We start from the raw sequence: 6,255 nt of genomic DNA, 5'->3' as shown, positions 1-6,255 counted from the left end.
AAAAAAAAAAAAAAAAAAAAAAAAAAAAAGAATTACATAGTGTTTAAATGGATAATACATGTACTTAATAAAACCAGTATTAATAGAGAGTAATACAATGAAAAGTAAGTCCCCATCCAACCACATCACTCAGTCTACCCTTCAGAATTAGCTACAGTTTTCTTCTAAGATACCCCTCCAGAAATATTCTATGCATATATAAGCATATATTAGCATATTTAAGTGAATATGTCAAAAAATATACATATATATGTATGTATGTGTATGAATATGTCAATCTTTTTTTTTTTTTTTTTTTTGAGACAGTCTCACTGTCACCCAGGCTGGAGTGGCTGGGATTACAGGTGTGCCCCACCATGCCAAACTAATTACATCTAGTCTTATCATTATTCATTTTTAGACAGGTAGTAGGGAATAATTTTTTTTAAAAGTGAGTTTATATTAATGCTCCTAACTTCAGTTCTATACCATAGAGTTCTTTTCCTCTTTCTTCCATTCCATAGTTGTGTTTCTCTTTTATTTTTTTTAAAACAGTTTAACTCTTGTCCCCGGGCTGGTGTGCAATGTCATAATCTCAGCTCACTACAACCTCCGCCACCTGGGTTCAAGCGATTCTCCTGCCTCAGCCTCCCAAGTTACAGGTGACTGCCACCACGCCCGGCTAATTTTTTTGTATTTTTAGTGGAGACAGGGTTTCACTATGTTGTCCAGGCTGGTCTTGAACTGACCTTGTGATTTGCCTGCCTTGGCCTCCCAAAGTGCTGGGATTACAGGTGTGAGCCATGAGCAACCGTGCCCAGTTCATAATTGCATTTTTATACTCCCATAATATGAAAGGATCCTGGGTTCCAGTATCGGTATACTTCCTCAAATCTGCAATACTAGAGAGCTTCCAAATTGTTATATCATTGTTACTGCTAGTAAAAAAGCTTTACAAATTCATAAAGTTCACAAATCCTTTGTAGTTTTTGTTTTCAGAATATATTCTATTGAGAGTGTAGAATTAAAATACTAGTTCAAAAATTGTGTTACTTTTTCCTTAGGATGATTATATTAGCATTTTATATAAATGTAGTTAAGTTCATTATTTTTAGTCTATGTGAGGGCTATTTTTGTCCATCCTTGTTGATTGATTGATTGATTTGATTTTTTGAGATGGAGTCTTGCTCTGTCACCCAGGCTCGAGTACAGCGGTGTGATCTTGGCTCACTGCAACCTTTGCCTCCTGGGTTCAGGCCATTCTCCTGCCTCAGCCTCCCGAGTAGCTGGGACTACAGGCGCCTGCTACCATGCGTGGCTAATTTTTTGTATTTTTAGTAGAGACGGAGTTCGCCATGTTGGCCAGGCTGGTTTTGAACTCCTGGCCTCAGGAGATCTGCCTACCTTGGCCTCCCAAAGTGCTGGCATTACAGGTGTGAGCCACCGCACCTGGCCCAATTTGTTTCTGACAATGTAAAATATTAACTGAGTTCAAAAGTCAAAGCTGTATAGAAACATTCTCAGATTCCTTTCTTATACTTTGTCACATTCCTACCCACCTGCTCTAGGCAACCAATATACTTATGGTTCTTTTTATAAAAATAAATAGCTCCATATAGAAATTCTTATTTCTCCATATTCAGTAAAATACTAAATTCATATTCTTTAACACCTTGCTTTTTTCACTTAAAAATATATCCTGGAGGCTAGGAGCAGTGGTTCACACCTGTAATCCCAGCACTTTGAGAGGCCGAGGTGGGTGGATCACGAGGTCAGGAGTTCGAGACTAGCCTGACCAACATGGTGAAACCGGGTCTCTGCTAAAGATACAAAAAATTAGCTGGGCATGGTGGTGCGTGCATGTGCACCTGTAATCCCAGCTACTCAGGAGGCTGAGGCAGGGGAATTTCTGCACTCTAGCCTGGGTGACAGAGCCAGACTCCGTATAAAAATATATATATTTATATATAATTATTCATAGGAATTAATCATTTCTCATTCCCATCAGTAATCTATAAGACTGGCTGTTTCTCCACAGCCTTGCCAATAGTGTATTGCCCAGCTTTTGAATTTTTGCCAGTATAATAGATGAGAAATGGCTTTTCAGTGTATTTAATTTATTTGTTTTTGGTTTCTTTTTGAGACAGAGTTTTGTTCTTGTTGCCCATGCTAAAGTGCAGTGGTGCGATCTCAGCTCACTGCAACCTCCTCCACCTCCTGGGTTCAAGTGATTAGGCCTCAGCCTCCCAAGTAGCTGGGATAACTGGTGTGCCCACCACACCTGGCTAATTTTAAATTTTTAGTAGAGATGGGATTTCACCATATTGGTCAGGCTGGTCTTGAACTCCTTACCTCAAGTGATCCACTCACATTGGCCTCCCAAAGTGCTGGGATTACAGGCATGAGCAACCACGCCCGACCTTTTCACTCCATTTTAAATTTGTATTTTTAGTAGTACAGGTGAAATTGAACATCTTTTCATATGTTTAAACATCATTTGTTTATTTTTTTCCATGAACTATCTTTTCTATCTACCATTTGTCCAGCTTTTTAATTCTTAATTTCTAAGAGTTCTTTATATATTAGCATTATTAGCCCTTTATGATATGTTGTAAGTGTTTTCTTTCAGTATGTCATTGATCTTTTGACTTTCATTACGGTACAACATTGTCTTTTAAAGAATACAATAGTAAATAATGTATACATTTGAATGTAAATGAACAATGCACTACTCTCAGAAGGTAAAATTCAACTTTTATTTGAATATCTCATGTGATTCTGAAGAAAAATATAAATAGCTTATTGTACCTACTAAAATGATTCTTTGAAATGTGATTAAGTTTGAAGATAATTGTTATTTTCTAAAATAATAAAAATAGCTGGGCGCGGTGGCTCACACCTGTAATCCCAGCACTTTGGGAGGCCGAGGCGGGTGGAGTTTGAGACCAGCCTGACCAACATGGTGAAACCCTGTCTTTACTGAAAATACAAAAAATTAGCCAGGTGTTGTGGCAGCCTGTAATCCTAGCTACCTGCGAGGTGGGCAGAGAACCGCTTGAACCCGGGATGTGGAGTTTGCAGTGAACTGAAATACTGCCATTATACTCCAGCCTGGGCAACAAGAGTGAAACTCCATCTCAAAAAAATAAATAAATAAATAAATAAAAAAGAAAGAAAGTAAAAAGCTTTAATGAAAACTATGAGTACAAGGTTTTATGATACCATATAAGACTATGAAGGCCGGGCGCGGTGGCTCAAGCTTGTAATCCCAGCACTTTGGGAGGCCGAGACGGGTGGATCACGAGGTCAAGAGATCGAGACCATCCTGGTCAACACGGTGAAACCCCGTCTCTACTAAAAATACAAAAATTAGCTGGGCACGTGCCTGTAATGGTGGCACGTGCCTGTAATCCCAGCACTTTGGGAAGCCAAGGTGGGCAGATCACCAGAGGTCAGGACTTTGAGACTAGCCTGGCCAACATGACGAAACCCTGTCTCTAATAAAATACATAAAAATTAGCTGGGTGTGGTGGTGGGCACCTGTAATCTCACCTACTGGGGAGGCTGAGGCAGGAGAGTCAGTTGAACCTGTGAGGTGGAAGTTGCAGTGAGCAGAGATTGTGCCCCGGCCCTATAGACTGGGCGACAGAGCAAAACTTTTTCTCAAAAAAATGATTTGGTTTGGGAAACCAACTCTTCTCTCATCAAGTTGAAAATTACAGTTGATTCTGATTATTTGCAGTAGTTCTGTGAAGTCACTGAAAACACATAATTAGTAAATAAGCCTTGCTCCTAGGGGAAATACAATACAGGGTTAAGTTCTTTCTTACAAGTCTGTGGTCAGAACATTTTCATTATTTCATGAATACATAATCTTGTTTTATGTATGTTTCTGCTTAAAGATGCTTTATTTATTTATTTTTAAGACAGGGTTTCACCATGTTGGTCAGGCTGGTCTTGAACTTCTGACCTCAGGTGATCTGCCCACCTTGGCCTCCAAAGTGCTTGGATTACAGGCATGAGCCACCACACCCAGCCAAGACGCTTTATTTAATATGTATTGGTGATTCATTAACATTGAACTCATAGCCAACAGCAATATAACTCTTACCTGTAAAAAACTTACCTAACACTTGCACTTTCTTTATAAGGAACATCGCAGTCTTCCTGCACTTGGGAACACTAGACGGCACTATACTTAGGGGACTTTTTTTTTCTTTTTGATACAGAATCTCACTCTGTTGCCCAGGCTGAAGTGCAGTGGCGTTTGCTACATACACAGTCTCCACTTTTTTACCTCTTATTTATTCTTTTTTTTTTCTGAGACCGAGTCTCACTCTGTTTCCCAGGCTGGAGTATAGTGGTGCGGTCTCGGCTTACTGCAACCTCTGCCGCCTGGGTTCAAGTGATTCCCCCACTTCATCCTCTCAAATAGCTAGGATTAAAGGTGTGTGCCACCATGCCCAGCTAATTTTTGTATTTTTATTACAGATGGAGTTTTTCTATGTTGGCCAGGCTGGTTTGAACTGACCTCAGGTGATCCGCCCACCTCAGCCTCCCAGAGTGTTGAGATTACAGGCATGAGCCACTGCGCCGAGCCTCTTTGGGGACATTTTAAACAGTGAAATTCCCAGTAAAAAGCACAGAAATGAAAAATGTGGCACTAAACGACCATGAAAAAGACGATTGTTTACAGCGTAAGCTAAAACAAGAAGGCAAGAGCGTTGCCTTGAGAACATGTGCTTTATGCAATTCACTTTTTGTTGCTCTATGTATGTCTGCAAATGACCATGAAAGTAAAGCCAATACTGATTTGGGGGTCACAAATAAACTTTAGGGAGTAGGCAGAATCCATGAGTAATGATCAACTAAATTTGCTTTTTTGATGTAAATATATTTCTCTAAAAAGGATTAAGTTGGTTGCTTGAGACAATTTGAGAAGATTGAATCACTAGGGTATAACGTACTTTCGTGAAGTTTAATGCAAAATTAGAGAAGAATAAATTTTGCCACCAATTTAGAATGTGTGAAAATGTTAAAAAAATCTCCAAATTTTTTTGTGAGATAATTGTATATAGCTTAGAAATGTTAATTTAGAATGTTATTCTGTAGCAAAGGCAGTAAAGGAAAACATCAGTTTCCATCCAGTATTTTTAAAAAACTTTTTAGAAATGTCAAGTTCCAAAATGACTTTTTATTTTATTCTGAATTTTAGCAGGAAAATAATGAAGTCATAAATAGCAATTGCCTAAAAATGAAGTTTACACTAGTTATAGCTGTGATTTTTTTATAGTAATTATCATTTTAAAATTTGTCTTTTTGTGATTTTAGATTTATAAAAAAAAAATCTTTTTTTTTTTTTGAGATGGAGTTTCACTCTTGTCCCCCAGGCTGGAGTGCAATGTATGATCTCAGCTCACTGCAACCTCTGCCTCTCTGGTTCAAGCAATTCTCCTGCCTCAGCCTCCCAAGTAGCTGGGATTACAGGCATGCACCACCACAGCTTGCTAATTTTTGTAATTTTAGTAGAGACAGGGTTTCACCATGTTGGCCAGGCTGCTCTCAAACTCACAGCCTCAAGTGATCCGCTGGCCTGAGCCTCCCAAAGTGCGAGGATTACAGGTGCGAGCCTCTGTGCCTGGCCAAAAAATCCTATTTTTAAAGGGATACCTGATAAGGTGGCAAAACTAGCCACCCTGCACTCCTTTCTATTCTGCATGCTTGCCAACTTTTCTGCCTCAGAGTTTGATATTCAGCCTTTTACCTGAACACTTTTACCCTTGTCATGGCTGAGTTTTTTCTTGAAGTCTCAACTTAAATGTTACCTCCCATGAGAAACTTTTCCTGATCCCTGTATCAAAAATTGTTCTGTATCATATCACTGTTCGATGAGATGCCATTTTGTATCATAATCTGAATTTATCTGGTTTATTATTTGTCTACTGTGTCTCTTTTCTCAAGGATTTTTTTTTTTTTAAATTTTGTCTTATTCACTGTTATTTCCCTAGTGCCTGGCACATTGTACTTAGGAAATACTTGTTGAGTGAATATTTTAGAATGTAGAATTTTTTTTCCTAAGCCATAGCCAAAATGGATTTCAGATAGACTAGAAATACTGCCGGGCGCGGTGGCTCAAGCCTGTAATCCCAGCACTTTGGGAGGCCGAGGCGGGTGGATCAGCAGGTCAAGAGATCGAGACCATCCTGGTCAACATGGTGAAACCCCGTCTCTACTAAAAATACAAAACATTAGCTGGGCATGGTGGCGCATGCCTGT

At 39.2% G+C, this 6,255-nt stretch overlaps 1 protein-coding gene across 1 annotated transcript in view; it reads left to right on the top strand.

Moving 5' to 3' along the window:
• Positions 1–6,255, top strand: part of ZGRF1 (zinc finger GRF-type containing 1) — an 88,528-nt gene that overhangs the window by 16,817 nt on the left and 65,456 nt on the right. The window lies entirely within an intron of this gene.

The sequence above is a fragment of the Cebus imitator genome, unplaced genomic scaffold (assembly GCF_001604975.1).
Source record: "Cebus imitator isolate Cc_AM_T3 unplaced genomic scaffold, Cebus_imitator-1.0 Scaffold17, whole genome shotgun sequence".
NCBI classification, from domain to species: domain Eukaryota; kingdom Metazoa; phylum Chordata; class Mammalia; order Primates; family Cebidae; genus Cebus; species Cebus imitator.
This window is presented reverse-complemented; position numbering and strand designations above follow the sequence as displayed.